General features: G+C 39.5%; 1 protein-coding gene across 9 annotated transcripts in view; it reads right to left on the reverse strand.

Moving 5' to 3' along the window:
• The window catches only part of sipa1l1 (signal-induced proliferation-associated 1 like 1), a 275,095-nt gene extending 264,543 nt beyond the window's left edge, over window positions 1–10,552 (reverse strand). For 7 of the 9 annotated variants that reach the window (XM_052040153.1, XM_052040071.1, XM_052039819.1 and 4 more), the window contains exon 1: window positions 10,476–10,552. The gene's annotated coding sequence lies outside the window, so the exon portion shown is untranslated. The remainder of the gene's footprint in view (window positions 1–10,475) is intronic. The other 2 variants (XM_052039990.1, XM_052039731.1) reach the window with 1 other exon arrangement.
• Window positions 10,553–19,519: the final 8,967 nt, after the last annotated feature.

Raw genomic sequence — 19,519 nt, forward strand, 5'->3', positions numbered from 1 at the left:
GAGTTAAATTATCAGAACAAGACTGTGTATGCTAGACTCCTATTTAATTGAGTACAGATGACTTGAGGGATGCTCTAATTGAAGTGTTTAATATGACGACTAATGGATTTAATAGAGTGCACAGAGAATAACTGTTTCCTCTGGTGATGGATTGCAGCACAAGGAAATTACAACAAAATTACAGCCAGGTCAGTTCAGCATCAAAAATGCACCTCTTCACACAACTCATGGTGGAACTCTGAAATTTTGCCCCCAAAAAGCTACGGAGGTTAGGTCCACGAAATATTTCAAAGAAGAGATCGGTAGATGAAAGGCGGACGTATTTTGGGTTAAGGAATAAAGGCAAGTAGATAGAAATATGATCATAATGGCCTGCATCCATCCCCATCAAAGGCATATTGTTAATGCAGTCACACTACGGCACATACACTTCTCCAACTCAGAGCAGACACACGTACACATACAGCATGTAGTGTCTAACCGGCTATGCGAAACACACAAATGACTTAACTTGGGTTAACAGGGTCTTAAAAAATGTTAACAAATGACCAGTGCACTGGCCAATATTGATCCCTTAAATCAACATCACAAGAACGTACCATTTAGTCATTATCACGCTGATATTTGTGGAAGTAGGCTAAGTGCAAATTGGCTGCCTTGTGCCCCACATTACAACAATGTCTACACATCAAGAATTCCTAACAAAGTACTTTGGGCTGCCCCAAGAATGTGAAAGAGGACTGAATAAATAAAAACATGTATTTTCTTTGGTTGTCGTTTCAATATTACAAAATTATCAAAGAAATAGAAAAGTTACGCCCCCTGTAATATGTAGAGAATTTTATAAGAATGGGAGTCCACTTGTTACTTCTGCACCTTCGTGTCATTGTCAGCTCTTACACTGCCTCTTTGGCATGGGTGCAAGATGGTTTTTTAGTGTGCACCAATTTCTCTGTTTGAAGTTTCATCTTGAATTACAAAGCCAGCCTTCACTATTTTGTCAATACTACTAAAAGGCTTCAACATAAATTTGAGATACACACACAATGTAAGCTGGGAGGTAATGAAGTTAAAGATCTGAAATGGTAATTGGTTGACAGCACATCATAGAATAGAGACAGTTCAGAAGTTCTGGCATCAGCGAGAAAGATTCTTTAATAACATCCAATACAGAGTTATTTTTTATTATATAAACAAGCCATACATGGATAAAGTATAAGAAGTGCCAGTTTATTTACAAAAGGCATAAATACCTACCTTTCATAAGGACTGCTGTAAATTGGTTTTACGTGGGACAGAATCATTATTTGGATCCATCACAGTGGTAATGATATTATTCATAGGAAAGCTGTAATGGGTGTACATTTCTCCATCAATGATGCTACATGGTATTCAATACACTTTGAAATAAATGACAACTACTCAGGGTCATTTAGCAGGTCTCGCTTAGAAGAAGTACAGTCTATTTAATCAGTACTTAAGGTCTATAAAGCAGCCTCATGATGACAAACTTTTCTTTTTAAATCAAAATTCTACAATTCTATTTATAAACACTGCAAAATATGCTACAGCAACTAAAATTTTCCTAATGAAATTAAAAATATTTTAATATAAATAAAAAGTCAGAGCAAAAACTTAGTATTTGGCTCAGCTATCCATGAATTTGGAGAAATATTATATAACAAAACTTATACCAATGCTCAAGCTTAAAACAAATTTACAGGTTGATAGTTCTGTGGTCAAAATATTTTGATTATAAAAACACAGTGCATAAGCTAAAGAAGAGATCTGTGTACATCACTGCCCCAAACACTTCACTGAAAACGCCTTCCACCTCAACACCACTCCATCCGCCATCCTCTCAAAAGTGGCTGTAACCACAGTATCTCATGTCCAGACGGCTGTTCTTGGTGCACTCAATACACCGGCACAACCTTTGGTCGATTGAAGAAAAGTCTGTTTGAAGATTAAGACCTTAGACCTGGCACAAAACCCATGGTCTAATGGGCCGCGATGACCTCTGTGCCATCCTTAACCTCCCATTTACTTTTAGACATGGATCACCTACAGCAGGCACTTCAAGGCACTCCAAATTCCCTAGAAGGATAAGCAAACCAATATCAGTATCCTCTCCCAGGCCAACATTTCCAGCATTGAGCCTCATTACCATCAGCTCCACCATGCACATTTCTAACACCAGACTCCAAAACCAGTCTATTCCGAGCTCTGCTTTGTGAATACATTACCAGGCAGACAGAGGAAAAGATTCATCAAGCATTTCTCAAATCCTCTGAGAAAATACAAAATCCCCACTGATTCTTGGGATTCCCTGCCCACACCTGCTCAAGGTGGAGGAGTATCAAGGACAGTCTTCAGAAGCTCAAGGCTGAGCATTGGGGATTTACATAAAGGGCAGGAAGGTGCATCTCCTCAGAAGCTACCCACCCACCTACCCATGAGACACTTTTCATGGTCTTTTCAAACTGCAGAATATTTGTTAAATGATCCAGTACACATCATAGATGACATGCATTGTTTGGGATATGCACACATTTCAAGACAAAAGTCAAGCCCCACCAGTCTGTGTCAAAGAGTGAAGGTTGAAATCCTAACAGTGGGAAAATCTTCAATTTACTTAAGGTTTACAAATTATCCCCATCCTTGAATGATTTTAATCAGTTGGAGGTCACTGCAATAGAATACTCAAGAAGAAAAACAACATAAGCCATAAACAGTAGACTTGACTGTCACTTCGACAATGGAAGACTTACACCTCATTTGACGAGGTTGAGCTAGAAATGAGAGATCAGTACAGCACAGGAACAGGCCCTTTGGCACACAATGTTTGTGCCAACCATGATGCCAAATTAAACTAAACCCACCCACCTCCACATGGTCCATATTCCTCCATTCCTTGTATGTTCATGTGCCCATCTAAATTCCTCTTAAATGTCATTATCATGTTCTGCTTCCACCCCACCCCTTAGTTTCTAAACATAGAGTAGGTGCCTGCCACTATGTATAAAAACGAAGCCCGCTCATCTCCTTTAAACTTTTCCCCTCTCACCTTAAAGCTATGTCACCTAGTATTTGATATTTCAAACCTGGGAAAAAGACTATCTACCCTATCTCGTAACTTTATAAACCTCTGTCTGGTCTCCCCTCGGCCTCTGAGACTCCATCCAACCTCTCCTTAAAGCAAATACTCTCTAATCTAGGCAGCATCCTGGTGAACCTCTTCTGCACCCCCTCCAAAGCCTCCACATCCTTGTTGTGATGGGACAACCAGATCTGAACACAATACTCCAAATGTGGCCTAACCAAATTTTTATACAGCTACAAGGTTATTTTACAAAATGTCATTCAAAATTAAAACATGCATTGATGATTCACCACTGAAAAACAGAACTAAGTGGATGTTGCACCCAGCAAGTTAAGTATTACAGAGAGGAAGAGCAAGTGGAGTAATGCAATGACACAGCCTTACTTGACTTGAATCTATACAAGGATTAGGTGAGTGGTGGATCCATTACTGAGGATCACTCATGGTTTGTATTTCACTGTGGAGCAGACAAAGACTTTTTTTTGTAAGGATAGTCAAGTTGGAGAAGGACCCTCCATTACTCCCTTTGGTTGATGGAATCAAAGGCTTTTGCAAGGTCAAGATAGGCTATTAATAGTGGCTGGCACTACTCCCTGCATTTAGCTTGTTTTTGTCATTCAATTGTGTCTCTTGATTGTCAGAATGTGTATTCCAACTCCAGGAGGAACAACCAAGATTCCTGATATGATCCTGGTCAACTTGATTTTCAAGCAGTTTTCCACAGGTAATCAAAGGCTGTTCTGGGTCTTCGGAGGCAGTACTGGATTTTGAGTCAATGTCTGCCTTCTCTTTGAGGTGGCACATGAAACGTGGAAAAAGATCCTGTTGACCAGGATCATGAGCCACCTCAAAGAGAAGGCAGACAGTGATGACAAAGTCCAGCACTGCCTCCAAAGCCCCAGAACAGCTCTTGGTTACCTGTGGAAAAATGTTTGAACACCAAGCTCTGAAGCTCATCATCAACATCATGATCAAATGATTCCCATTTTTCTGTGTGCAGATACATGGACAACATACAATGGGCTCCTCAAAGCACTGGAGATATATCACTAACAGTACATCTGCAAATCTACTGGCAGAATAGGCAAACCAATGGCAGCATCACTTCCCGGACAAACATCCCCAGGATAAATGCTCTGATCACGTTCAATCAGCTCCAATGGACAGATCATATCGATACCAGAAGCCCGAAACAAACATCTTACTCTGAATTCATTATGGTAAGCAATTTCTGGGAGGGTAGAAGAAACACTACAAGCCTCCATGTCCTCACTAATTCATGGGAATGCCTGGTCGAAGACTGCTCAAACCACCAGAGGAGCATGCAGGAAGGCATTGAACACAAGTTAATCCATTCAAAGCACACAAAGACCAAACATAAACAACAGAAGTGCACAGCAACGCAGTTGGCCCACTGCCAATCACGCTCAACCTGCCCCATGTGTGGCAGGACTTGTAAATCTCTTTTGTCACCCAAGAACCCCAGAACTGTTGTGAAAGTAGGTTAATGAGAAGTCAACAAAGATGCCCAGAAAGGGATGCCAGTGACCTGAAATACCACCTCACCTTTCAACTTTATACCATAACTAGTGTAAGGCAGAGGGTAAGGGAGATTTTCTTGCAGAAAGCATCATTAACACTAAATTGATCTCCAGTTACCTTGGTCATTTGCCTTCTGCCCGATCGAAATGTTCACAACACTTATAAATAACTCTGCACTTGTAAACCACTTTAGCTCTGTCCTCTGCAGAGATTTGATTTTGAATGTATTGAATAATTGGACACGAGTAAGCAGGAATGATATATTAAATTTTGACCAAACTGAACACATTTGGGAAAAAAATTGATTTGCAATCTTCTCCTGTGTTAATGCAAATACTAGGACCATGAATTCTTAGCTCTACTACAGCTAATATGTTTAAATGAAAGTCATATGGGGAAAAAGTGATTTTAAAATTACCATTTTAAAATACACACTGTCTTGTCTTTCTTAAATGAACTAGTTTCATGAATGTTGGAAGCACAATAAAGACTGAAAGAAAATTAAAGAGCAAGTCTCCTACAAAGTTGGAGACTGCTATGGTTTGGGGATTACTAATTAACTAGAAGAAATAAATCCATGACGAGATTGCTTTTCCCACTAACCTTGGAATATTTGGAAAGACAGCAGCTTTAAAGTCTTTTTCAATAGTTATATAAAGGCATTTACAAGGATAGGCAGTCAAATATGGTCTTAAGTGAAAAGCCTATTTTTCTCATTAGGTTAAACCATAAGCATCTTTTTTTTAAAATAAAGTTATTCTAATCTGTTGCAAGGTTCGGAGATACATTGCAAACCAGCAGAATCATGTTAATCACTCTGCTACAGAACAGAGTAGTAGGCCATTTCAGCTCAATGGGAATACTACATTGTTCAATTAAACCTTAATTGATCTACATCCTGTTCCTATTTTTCCACCTTTGCTCTGCATCATCTTCAATTTCCATGTCTGCTGACCAGCTGATCAAAGAATCAAAACATCCACCAGTAGAATGGAGGTTACCAGCATCATTAGTCAATCTTCTATATCTGCAGAGAATACATGCAGGCTACTGATGGAGCAGCCTAGAACTTCAGACCAGCTAAGTATTATCCACTTGGAAAGTAGTCACTCACTTTTATTTCAACATTTGGCACTGATAACAGACATATTTAAGCTCCAGCGTCAGTAGTAGATTTGGTCTCAGTCATCCCAGGCATTAGGAGAGAAAAGAGTGCGATACTAGCCCTGGGTTCTTCTTCTGTCCCCTACTTATTGACAGGTTTTGTCGATTTTTAGATTTTAATTCAGAATCTGTGCTGCATTATTAATATGGAGAGCAGTTCAAACTGTAAAGTTAGGGTATCTTGGCCACCCCTCAATCTCAGACTGTTAGAATAGAATGTTTCACTGCTAGACTAACAACTGAAAACAAGATAAATATTTGTCAAGGAAGATCATGGAAGGATTAGAAATAGACAGCTTCACACAAAGATTAAACTCCAGGGACAACATAAATAGCCAAGTACACAACATCTTACTCCCCAACCCACACACTCAATGTATTGAGTTCATCAAGTTATAGTTAACCAACACTCTATGTCTTATTTTCCTTTGCCATTGAGCAAAACAGGCAGCTTTTTATTTAAATAAAGAGTTGAAGCCTCTTGCAAATCATTACAGTTGTGGTTTGAAGACATCTGCTTAATAAAAAGAGACAACAGCCAGCTGTGTCTTAAATGATGTTACGAAATGTTGAACAGCAGCTTATTCTCTATAATGTGTGATCAGAAACACTGACATAATTGAGATATGGATTACTCCACCACACATAGTAATGTAAATGACACACCAGGAAATGACCAAAACATCAAGCAACACCAACATAGCAAAGATAGCAAGAGAAACAAATTTGCATATTAATTCAAACTCAACCAGAACACTGCAAAGTCTCTGAAATATTGCTAAGTGTTTCAACCAAATAGTTTCCTGTGCAGCATCTGCTGTTACCAAGAGAGATGCAATTTAAAACAAAGGGAGGTTTGGCCCAGGAATAAAGCAGTTCATGTTTCCTGCAGCAAAACATGGACAACAGCCAGGTGTGGACTGTTATGGAGCAAGTAGCATTTGTATGACAAGCGATCTTTTCCAACCAAAGCCCAGGAAACCACTATGATGTACCACTCAATGGTACTAACTCCAAAATCCCACCATCACCACATCCAGTGGGCCACCACTGACCAAAAAGATAATTGGATCACCCACAAATAATCATGACTACAAGAGCAGGTCATACGATAGGAATTCTCTGGCAAGTGACTCGACTGCTAACTTGTGAAAGCCTTAATATCTTCGACAAGGAATAAGTCAGCAACATGAAAGAAGTCTCCACTTGTCTGGCAACAAAAAAAAACTCATCATCCAGGGAACCCTACCCACCACCTTAAAAAATTCATGCCCTCTCTTGTGTAACATTTACAAGATGCTACCAAGCAACTTAGCAAGGATTCTTAACAGCACCTTCCAAACCAACAACAATACCTACTACCAATTATAACAAGGCAACCGCCACAAGGACAGCAGATACATGGAAATGTCATCATTTGCAAGTACTTCCCCTAATTGCACTACATCCAGATACCACTACATTCTAAAAGGTTATTAGAAATGGGGAACAAATGCTGTCCTTCACAGCAACACCTACGTTCCAGGAATAAAAGAAAAAAATTCACACACGCATATCTATGTATAAAAAATGTGTTGAATAGTAAAAGCTTCAGTACGATTAAAGTGTGCATGCAATATACATGCTAATAATATAAAGCACTAGATAGTCAGAGTCTTTTTCCCAGGGTGGAAATGTCAAGTTCCAGAAGGCAGAGCAAGGTGAAAGGGGGAGCATTTAAAGGAGATTTACGAGGCAAGTGTTCTTATACAGAGAGTAGTAGGTGCCTGGAATGTGCTGCCAGGGGAAGTGGTGGAAGCAGGTGTGATAGCAACATTTAGGAGGCATTTAGACAGGCACATGAACAGACAGGGAATGAAGGGATATAGGCCACATGCAGGCAAATGAGTAGTTTAAACTGGCATTATTGTCTGCACAGACCTGTTCCTATGCTGTACTGTTCCATGTTCAATGTTCACAATCTGACATTATAACAGTTACTGCAAAAAACTATAAAGCATTGATGGAGCCTTAAGGCAGAAGATGCTACCAAAGTGTACATAGTTTCTATCCGAAAGGCTAGTCCCAGTTTCAGGCTATTCATGGAAGTCCTTAATCATATTCTTTGTATGTTGAGATTACACATATCCATGTAGGATTAGAAACTGAAATCTAACCTAAAATTATGTCAATATTTTTCTGATTTCTTTTCTCCTGCTTGGTTAGATTGCAAAATGCAGTCTACATACTTATCTTTCACCCTGTTCTCTCACAGTATTAACTTTGCTATTCTTGAAACTCAGTCATTTCAGGACCTCTGAGGAAATTGAACCACTTATGGTTTCAGAATAAACCCTAACCCTACCTAAATGTGCCTCACTACTTGTGCAGCACCCTTGTCACTACCTGCTAATTAACCACACCTGAATTCTTCTCAACTCTGCTGGTAGCAGACCGATTTCTGCAAATTAAAACAAAGCTATGAGAGAAAAGTTTAAACTCCATACCTTCCACATTAACACTGTTAGAAAGTAAGCAACCAGACATGCCTCACTTATGTCTGCTCTTGGACTGCAGGATGTATATTACCACCCACCATCACTGCATCTGGAGGAATTGAAGCATGTTAACTCTAGTGATCCCTTCTGCCCATTCTCTCTCCTCCATCTTGTTCAAATACAGAGGAAGAACATCCAGCCTCTATTACAGAATGATTTAAGGCTCTTTGCTCCAACCATGTTCACAGCTTTTAAGGAGCTATCCAATTAGTCCCACCAACCTGTCCATTCTCCATAACTCGCAGATTTCAGCCAGTTGGTCAATAGAAATCACAGCTCCTCTCATTAGCTTCAGTTTTAAACATCCCATTTACGTGCAGCAATTTTGGGAACATTTCAGCTATAAATTGCTAATCAGAGAGAAGCTGCTTTCTGTATCACTGGAGCAGATTCAATTGTCTTATCACTTTGCTGTGGATGTTCAGTACCAGCACAGTATATTGATGGCATAGTGACCAAGACAGTTGACAGTTCCTGTTTTAGGTTGTTGTCAGCTGACACATTAAAATAAACAGGTAGCTACTCCATATTACCATAGACATTTACTTTGTTCTCTCTACAACTTAAAACTCGCTTCATTTCTGTTGAAAGGTCATTGACCTGAAATGTTAATTCTGCTCTCTCTCCAAAGACACAACCTGATCTGCTGAGTATTTCCAGCATTTTTTTAACTATAGCCAATACAGAGTATTAACTCCAGTGATGAGGGAAGGGTTCTCTGGAATGGTATTTGTGTTGCACATTTGATAAAGAACATTTACACAATGGTTTGATGACAGGAATCACTTTTATTTTTAATGCTGATTCTTCTTGCATCACGCGATCGCAGACACACATTATCAAAGAGCAAAACATCATAGGTACTGGAAATCTAAAGCAAAAACAAAATGTTGGAAATATCTGGAAAGGGAGGAGAGTTAATGTTTCAAGTCCACAACATTTCACCAAAATGATTCTAATAAAAGGTCATCAACAAGAAACATCAACTCTTCTCTTTCCATGAATGCTGTCTGACCTACTGAGTATCTTCAGTATTTTCTATTTGTGATCACAAATGATCTTGTTCTCTTTAAGGGAAATGTAATAGGTGTTAGTCCAACACAGTAATGAACCCTAAATAATCTAGAAGTATTTACAAAAGAAACTCTGAAGGGAGACACGAGACTGCAGATGCTGGAATCTGGAGCAAAACATAAATTGCTGGAAGAAATCAGCAGGTTAAGCAGCAGCTGTGGAGGCAAAGGAATGGTAGACATTTCAGGTTGAGACCCTGCGTCAGGACTGAGAGTGAAGGGAAGATAGTCAGTATATAGAAATGAGAGGGAGGCGTGTGGAAGGTGTTAGGTGGAACCAGATAAGAGGGAGGGTTGGGGGTGTGAGGGGGAACAGTGGATGATGGACAGCTGGAGCCAGGTGGGGGAGGTGGGAGTATCGAGACAAAGGCTGGTAGGTGATTGGTGGAAAAATAAATGGGCAGATGGAGCCAGGGGTGTGTGTGTGTGTGTGTGTGTGTGTGTGTGTGTGTGTGTGTGTGTGTGTGTGTGTGTGTGTGTGTGTGTGTGTGTGTGTTTGTTTGATTGATATGTTTTGGGGGGTGGTGGTTGGTGATGAGTCTAGGTCAAGTGGGGCAGAGGGAGGGAAGGTATGGAAAAGGTGAACAAAGTGAAAGAGATCCTGATGGACTGGTAGGAGTGGGAAAACACAGGAGGGGTGACCTGAATTTTGAAATTTCCATGTTCATACCACTGGGCTGTGGCTACTCAATCAAATATGAGGTGCTGTTCTTCTAGTTTGCATTTGGCCTCACCATGAAGAAGGCAGAGGACAGAAAGGTCACTAATAAGAATGTGGGGGGGGGGGGGGCAGGCAGGGGGTGTTGAAATACATGCAGCTGGAAACTCAAGATGACCTACTCTACATTGGCAAGACTAAGCATAGGCTAGGCAACCATTTTGAAGAGCACCTGCACTCCGTCCACAACGGCCATCTAGAGCTTCCAGTTTATTAGAAGAGCTCTGATGACTGGAAATCCAAAATAAAATAAGAAACAGTGGAAATGTATAGGAGATTGATCAAAACAAGGAAAAGATAATTTGGAAGAAGTCTTTAAACCAATGAATTAATCTCACCTCCTTTACTTTCAGATGCTCGGAGGCTTGCCCTGCACATCCAGTATTTCCATTTTTAAGGCAGCTGGAATTATCTGGAAACGAGAAGGAAAGGAAACAAACATTAGCCATTCATCCCCAAGCAAAGCTAACACTCAAGAATGTGTTACAGGTTCAAAAGATAAATCAGACATTCTCCCTCAGCAATTCAAACTTTTCAAACCACTCAACCTCAACAACAAGTACATTTCAACAGCGTTACCTGTGTTACAACCTTCTAATACACTCCCAGACAGCTTTAATCCCAATACAGCCCATTAGTGCACACAACCTTAGACAGCACATCAGACTAGAATCATCTGTGCTTGGATACACTTACACTACAATGCAGGTTATGATTAACACAAAGTCATAATCATAAATCACTGCTGTGGGAAACTGAACTGACAAGCTAGTGCAAAAAGGGGATACATCAAGACTCAAGCACTGAAGGTACTTCAAATGGTCATGCAGCCGAATAAGAAGGTTGTTCATTCAAGCCTCAGTGAAGCAGGTAATCTGATCAATATGTGAGTATTGCATTGTCAGAGCTAGCATCTTTCAGCTGAGACATCAAAGGAAGGTCTTGTCATCTTGTTCAATGGTTCATGCAAATGTGAAGGACCACATGTACTATTCAAGTGAGTTGGAAATTCTCACAATGCCTTGGCCATAGCTCTTCTTCAACCATAATCATCTTGGATTACTTGATTGCTCATCTTATTTTCTGCTCAGAGTCACACAGCATGGAAACAGGCCCATCTACCCATCACATCTGTGCCAGTTATTGAATACCCATCTATACCATTCCTATTTTCCAGCACTCCAGCTATAGCCATGGCATTTCAAGTGTGCATCCAAATAAATGCTGTTAGAGTACTGCTTCCACCACGCCCTCGTACAGAATGTTTCCTATTTTAACTGCAGCCTCGGTAAAAGAATTCTTCTTCAAACTCCCTCTAAATATCCTACCCCTTATCTTAAACCTATTGAACCTTACTCCTGGGAATCTTACTCTACATGGACCGCCTACCACATGTTACCCCATTCAACAATGGCTACACTCCAAAGTAAATCTGTTGGCTGTGAAATTCTTGGGACATTCTGTGATTGTGAAAGGTGCTCTGCAAATTCTATATCTTCCTCTTGAATGGAGTTAAGCAGGCTTAAATCTGTACCTGACCTAGTAACTGCTTAATGCTGACAACAGGTAAACAAGTGGGAACATTTTCAAATTAGCTGTATCAATGCCCAGCAACAGAAAAAATATGCAACAAAAAAAAAGCAAGAAATAATTTCTGTTTGAAATCTTTTGACATAGGAATACAAAAGTTAAAATCCAAACATATTGCTACAATATTTAGAAAAAAATTCACTTCTGTTTTCTATTTTGAGGAAGTTTAACAACAAAATAATTTTCAGAATTGGCACTTTACATCACAACTCTTGAAGAACTTCAAACAGAAAATTACAGTTTGGGTGCTGTTAATTGCTTATGCAGACTCTGCAGTATTTTACAGTGAAACTCCAACTGCTTTTCCAAGACCATCCCAGGTCAGACTTGGATCAATATAGAGTGACCCAAACCCAGGAGAAAAATGTAAACAAATGGGATAAACAGGGCACAAAGAGTAACAGTACTTCACAGAAATGTTAACCTACTGCACTGGGCAACATGATCCTGCATTACCAGAATTTCATCATCATCAGTGTGAGACTCATTCAATAAGTCAAGACCCAATTGTTGCAGGTCCCTTAAACCAGAAAACACCTTAATTGCTCCATCAACAACAAAACCAGAGAACAAGACACTCTAATTCAACTCTTTTCTGGAAATGAACTGTTCATTTTACGGTCAAAATTAGAGCTTTGCTTTCAGCTTTGACATCCCTCTCTGCCACCAATATAAACATAGTAAAACATGCCAATAGTTGTCAAAACTTGCCTTATGGTTTTCACCTGACACATCCATCAACTTATGTCACACAGGATACAAACATTACATGATCCTCCCCAACCCAAGTGAGTAACATAATGTACTTCCTACATTTTTAAATGCATTCAGTTGACACAGAGCGTCACAGGAAACATAATCCTTTTTTCATTCATTCAAGGGATGTGGACTGTTCAGGCTGAGTCAGCAGTTAAGAACCAAAACACATTTGCAAGTCCGGACTTGCACATAGGTCACACCAAGGAAGGATAACAGATTTCTTTCCCTAAAAAAAAGAGAATTATGAACCAGATAGATTTTATTTTCATAACAGCCTGGTAATTTTGTGGTCATCACTACAAAGACTAGCTTTACTTTCAATACAAGTAAATAAAAACCTGGAATTAAACTCCCCAGCTGACATGGTGGGATTTGAACTGGTGAATCTGATCTCTGGTTGTTTTGTCCTGCAACATAACCAATATGCTACCCTGGAGTCAGTCAGCAAGCCACAACTGTCATCAGGTCTGCTTGAAAGCAACCAAAGTCCCCTGACAAAAATGCTGCAATTATTCTCAACATCCTCAATTCAGTGAAGATGGAAAATTCACCATCCAGAAAACCATATTTAAAACCCCTATACCTCTGCAAAGCACCTTATTATTTTTTTAATCTTAAAAATAATGTAACCAACAGTAGTTGCTGCTATCATTATATGTGAAGCTTGCAAAGCTTAAAAGGAGGTCAATTCAGATACTACCTCAACTATTCTTCCCCTCACCCCTCTCAAACCACCAGTTGCATATTGAATCAGCCAACTTTCAAATTCAAGGCTAATACCTAAAAGAACAGCAATTTGGTCAGGGTAGTTGAGGGCACTAAATGCATTTAGATAATGTCTCAGAGCCAAGGAAAGACTTCTGAAGTGTAAGCACTGTCATAATGCAAGAAAGGTCCCATGAACAGCAATGTGAAAAACAGGTTTGTTTTAAATAAAGCTATTGTTTCGGGGATAGTTATTACCAAGATAAGGTAACCATCACTTTACGACTGCTCGTCAGTAAACTCAACCTTCCTGAAAATGATAACAAAAGCATACCTCAGGTGAGAAAAAGCTCAAGAAAACTGTTTATAATACTGTTAAAGATATTTAGGATATTAAATTGCATACAAATTATGGCACTTATGTAAGCAACAATTGGATTTTGTCATCACACTCATATTACTCGAGACAACTGCCACAATCTAGTTGGATGGATTGCTTAATAATTCTGCTAGCTTGCCCAGCTCTTACTAAAAATGGTGACGTACAAATAAAAGACCAAGTCAACACAAACAACGAGCTTGGTGTCAGTTAAAATTATCAAGGAAAGAAGGTGGTGACATAGGTGGGGAGGGTCATGTAAAAGGCATTTGGTATGCTTGCCTTCATGGGCCAAGGCATTGAGTATAAGGGTTAGGACTTCATAGTTCAGCTAAAGAAAAGATCATTCGGGCTGCACATGCAATATTATGTACAATTCTGGTCACCACACTACAGGAAGGATGTGGTGGAAACAGAAAGAGTGCAGAAGAGATTCACGAGGACGTTGCCTGGAGTGGAGGACTGTAGCTATAAGGAGAGATTGGATATGGCTGGGCTTGTTCTCACCGCAATGTAGGAAGCTGAGGGGTGATGTTATGGAGGTTTATGAAATTATGAGGGCCATAGATAGGGATAGTTAGAGATTTTTTTTTCCAGGGCAGATGAGTCTAGAACAAGACAGTGCAGGTTTAAGCTGAATGGGGAGAAATTTAAAAGGAGATCTGAGGGGCAGTTTTCTCACACAGAGGGAGGTGGTTAGAGGGAATGAACTGCCAGAGGCGGTGGTAGAGGAAGATACAATTACAAATTTTTAAAAGGCATTTGGACAGGTACTTGGAAGGTGCAGAGGGATACAGATCTAATGCAGGCAAATGGGATTAGTGTAGATAGGCATCACAGTCAGCATGGATGAGGTGGGCCAATAAGGTCCATTTCTGTGCTGTATGTTTCTATGATTCTATGAAAAGAGTTTCAACAAATCCAGAAGATGCATTTACCCATTCATGTTTCATTACAAAAATGCAATAGCTGAAGCAGGACAGTGAATGCAATACAGTTAACACAAGCAATGATACTGGTAATCCATGAAATTGCAATAAATCTCCAACCAGACATATGGACCTTGAACGTTTGATTTTTAAAAAATTACTGATTAGCTAATATATGGTTTTGGGTGCATGACTTATTACTCAATAGAGAAGCAGGTTGCACAACTTACATTTCAAAATATCTTACTGACAAACATTAACCATAAAAGCATATATCACTGTGCTTCAAGTAAATTATGGCAAAGTATATTCCCTAAGCAACCTTACTGCAATAGATCATCACAATTTATTTCAGAGCAAGACAAGAAACCTTGTAAACCATAATGTAACCGAATGAAATGCTACATGCAAAAGATAAGTGTTTCACAATAGAACTCTAATTGGTCAAAAAATTATTGCTTAATTGGTCATAACTTACTCTAACTCATGAAATGATTAAATTTATCTCACTGCTAAGAGCCAAATCTATTTAAAGTTTTGAGGTCGTGTATACAGTGCTGCCTCCTGTCCAGAACACTTTAAATAGGCTGTCTCAATCACTGTAACCTCATTTTAATGTTCTTTCTTATTTAGGAACCTGCTACTGCCTGAAGCTACACATAAAAACATTTGTACATTCACAACTCTAAATGAAAAAAAAAGCTTTACAATCCATCTTAGTTTTGCAGACTTAAAAATAGATGTACCAAAAGGAATCAAGAGTAGAAGATTACTCCAAAGAAAAATGTTAGCACTACCCAATCTCTAGCAGAAAAAAATTATACAATGAAATGTATATTTTATTACACACACACACACACTAAAAAATTCAACCTTGTGATCTGGCTGGCATTAACAAGAGCTGATCTTGCCATCCTGCTCCTTGTGAAGATGGTGAAACTTCTTGAAACACTACATGTCAAGGTATTCCCACGTACTTTAGAAATGGAGATCAAGTATTTTGGGCACAGAAGGAAGAAGGAGGGCTTGTGTCCAAGTCAGGGTGCCTTGCCAAGATGTACAGATGGTTCATTGTGCAATCACATGGAGGGATTGATTTGCAGGCTTGGTGGGCAAGTGTCAAGTCAAGGGAAATAGCTTCTTCCTGGATGGTTTCAAGACTCATGTGTTGCTACTGTTTCACCTAACAGATAAGTGGAGCATTTTTCCAAAACAATCCCAAAATGTTGTTTTGAATCTAGAGGTAAGCCAATCTCTTATCTCCTGAGAGTTTTGCATCAAAACTCAATATTATCTCACGTAAATGGTAATTGCAAAATGTAATAAATATAATAAAATGATAATTGACTTTGAACAATGTAAATGATAATATTTAATCAGAATATAAATATGTGACAAAGCTCACAACTCATTTCATTTGCACTACTGTAATTTGCTCAGGCAGTGCACTTGGACCCAACAATATTTTATTGACCTGGCAAAACATGCACTGTCAGTTAAAATATAAGGCCATTTCTACACATTATGTAGTATTGTGTTTCCCTGCAGATATTAAGCTTCAAAACTGAATAAGCTCTCACATTATGTTTCAAAATTTGTTGGATAGTATTGATATGAACGTTAGGTTCACTTTCTCAGACAATAAACAGGTTTCAATACAAATGGAAAATGATTCCTAAAGCCAAAATCTTAAGTAATATAGCTCCATTTTTGATCCACATTATTTCAGCAATTTATTTCTTGTCTTTACTAAGACCTTTTGGCTCGCACTTTTTCCAAGTGGACATTTTATCCTTCCCTGAGCTACTTATGCTGTCAAAACAAGTTAGTGCAGCTCAAAAGAAAATCATTTTAGATATCTTTAGTCACATTTAAAATTGATAAACTGCCCCAAAAGAATACAGGAACAGGAGTACACCCTCCAAGGAGGTGTGGAGGTAAAAAATACAAATACTAATCCTTGATTCAATATCACTTGAATCATGAGACATTATAGTAATTTCACCAATTCTCATTTTTGACCAACTCCAACTCCTTGACACTTGTCCTTTCGCCCAAATGAAGTCTTACAAATGTGCAGGATATATACAGACTAGAAAGACTGAAACCAAACAAGGGATGCCAAAAATATGGACCTTAAATTAGTTCTGGAACCCAATTACATACAGTTCCAAATGCACCCAGCACCTGAAAAGCTGCCTATTATCAAGGCCATCCATAAATGCAATACTGCAGAAACTGCAAATTCCAAAACATCAGGCTTCTGCTGCAACAGGCCAGATCATTCAACCTGCGCCCAGGGTTTCGGCCCTCCCTCTCTGCTGCTGAGATTCCCTTTTTATTAAGATTTTGGAAGAACCTGCTTTCTTAGTAAACCCTTATTATAAGTAAAAACTAAAAATACTAGAAACTCTGCAGGTCAGGCAGCACCTGTGGAGGTCTGATATTAAGTATTCCAGTCTTGTCCTCGCCAGTAGGAATAGATGGGTCCCCAGTTGGCTCCACCACTTCTCTTACCACCTAAAAGTAAGCGTTTCGTGGCATGTGTATGGAGCATTAATAAACCAGTAGCTAGGTTTGTAGGCAGCTGTGGTGAAAAGTGAGACTCGGAACAATTTTTTCAGATAATCAGATGTACTTCTAGATAAATGAAGGCCCAACTACTCTGCAGAACTGCTTGCAGGGCTGATAAAACTAGTAAAATAGGAGCTTCCTGTGAAATCTAGGTTGTCAGGGAAAGAAAGCACAGAAATTGTTATCCTTTCGATCAGGTATTCATCTAATGTTGCACTATCAAGACAAACTACAAATTACATTCTGTGTAATTAAACAAAAAAAAGTAGCTTATTCCACCTCACTCTGCCCGAAGTCTCTGGCGTCACTAATCACACTATGCTCATTCAATGCCACTCAACTGTCAGCCAGCTGTCCGCCCCCGCCCCATACCATATTCTACCAGGAAATTATTAATAATGGCTTGTCTTCCCATTCTCAGAGGGCTATCCTTGGCCTCCTCCTATTTCTAATCTACTTGCAGGCCCTTGGCAAGATCTTTGAAAGATAAAGGATCAATTTGGTTCACAATCTCTTCCTCACCACTAGTTTCCCTACTGTCATCAATAAATTGTCAAGCTGATTACCAGACACCCATTACTGGATTTTAAAAAAAATTCCCTCCAACAAATGGAGACACAGACTGCAGATACTGGAATCTGGAGCAAAAAACAAACTTCTGGAGGAACTCAGCAAGTCAGGCAGCACCTGTAGAGGAAAATGGACAGTCGCTGTTTCAGGTTGAGATCCTTCATCCGGGTTGATGAGGAGTCTTGACCCAAAACATCAACTGTCTATTTCCCTCTACAGATGCTGCCTGACCTGCTGGGTACGTCCAGTTGTTTTAGTTGTTTTTTGCCTGTCCAACTAAATATAGGCAAGGCACATTGCCAACTCCTTGCTGTTGGACCATGCCATTTTTTCCAACATAGTCCCAGGCATAGTCTTCCATTGGGAGGCTGGTTCACAGTACATCGACGTGACCCAGTGCAGGACAGGGCTTTTCCTACTGCAGATGGCCAACTGTGCACAGACCCAGGCTCAGCACCTGTCAAAACTGACTGAAATTGGATGATTTGAGGATTGTCTTTAAGATTAACAAATATACAAAAATAAATCTGAGAACTACGAAAACAAAATTAAAGTGGCTTTAATTTTAAAATGAAAATGCATATGCACATATGCTTAACTTAATAAATTTAAACTAACCAAATTAAATCAAGAAAGAGCTACTTGCCATTCACCTGACAACTGTTTATTCCCATCTTAATGGAATTGCTGTACTTACGCCAGGTATAATCTGGCACACACGCAACAGCCAGATGTCTAGCCTGAGAGCTGAGAAGTCTATGGAAGTCTGTGAAACAGCAGAGATGCTGTCACCAGACTTCCACAAAGAAAGGCCTGTGGCAGTGCTGGAAATCAGCCCTGTTGGCTTTGGTCCCCAACATGCTCCGTCTAATTCCACCCCTCAGTCTGGTAACTGTGTTAACATTAACATAAGTCTTTGCCAAATTTGACCCCAAGGAAAGCTTCAGAATATCTATTTCCACTTTTTTTAAAAACCTCTCCAGAATCCACCTCTGCCTCAGTCCATCTGCTGCTGAAACCAGTGTGAATTTTCAGAATAGAATATTCCAATGACCTCCTAGTGAGCCTCCAATATTCTATCCTCCTTATATCTGAGATGATCTATATATTTTCCATCCACATTTTAATTCACACCAAGTCTCATACATCCATCATGAGTTTAAAAGACTGAGGGGTGATCTCAATAAAACAGGTGAAATTCTTCTGGGGCTTGTCTGGAGTTATATAGGGATGATTCCCCTGGTTGGGGTCACAGTCTCAAAAAAAGTAAACATTCAGAACAGAGATAAGAAGAAAATTCTTCACCCAAAAAATAGCAAACCTTTAGAACTCTCTGCCCTAGTTTCAGTCACTGAATATATTCAAAGCAGAGGTTGATTACATTTTTGGATATTAAGGCAATCAAGGGATGGGGAATTAATGCAGGAAAGTGGCACCAAGGTCGAAGACAATCGCGATCTTATTAAATGGCTAAGCGACACAATGGCTGAATGGAGACACAAAAGACTGCAGATGCTGGAATCTGGAGCAAACACAGAATGCTGGAGGAACTCAGTGGGTCAGGCAGTATCTATGAAGGAAAATGGACAGTCGATGTTTCAGGTCAAGGCCCTTCATCTGGACTGGATGATCTACTTACACATTTATTTCTTACTCAGATCACCCATGTCTTAGAAGCATACAGGTGGGTAGTAATCACTGCTGGTAAATATCCAATTTAATGACATCCATCGTCTTCTCAGTAGGTACAATTGTTTCGAAAAGATTGTTACCAATGTTCCTTGATATAAATAAGCAACCATGAATCCCCTATTCAAAATGGATTTATGCAATAGGGTTGGAGAGGATGGCAAGGGAAAGAAAACAAAACAGATCT

Source organism: Pristis pectinata, chromosome 1, assembly GCF_009764475.1.
Source record: "Pristis pectinata isolate sPriPec2 chromosome 1, sPriPec2.1.pri, whole genome shotgun sequence".
Classification (NCBI taxonomy): domain Eukaryota; kingdom Metazoa; phylum Chordata; class Chondrichthyes; order Rhinopristiformes; family Pristidae; genus Pristis; species Pristis pectinata.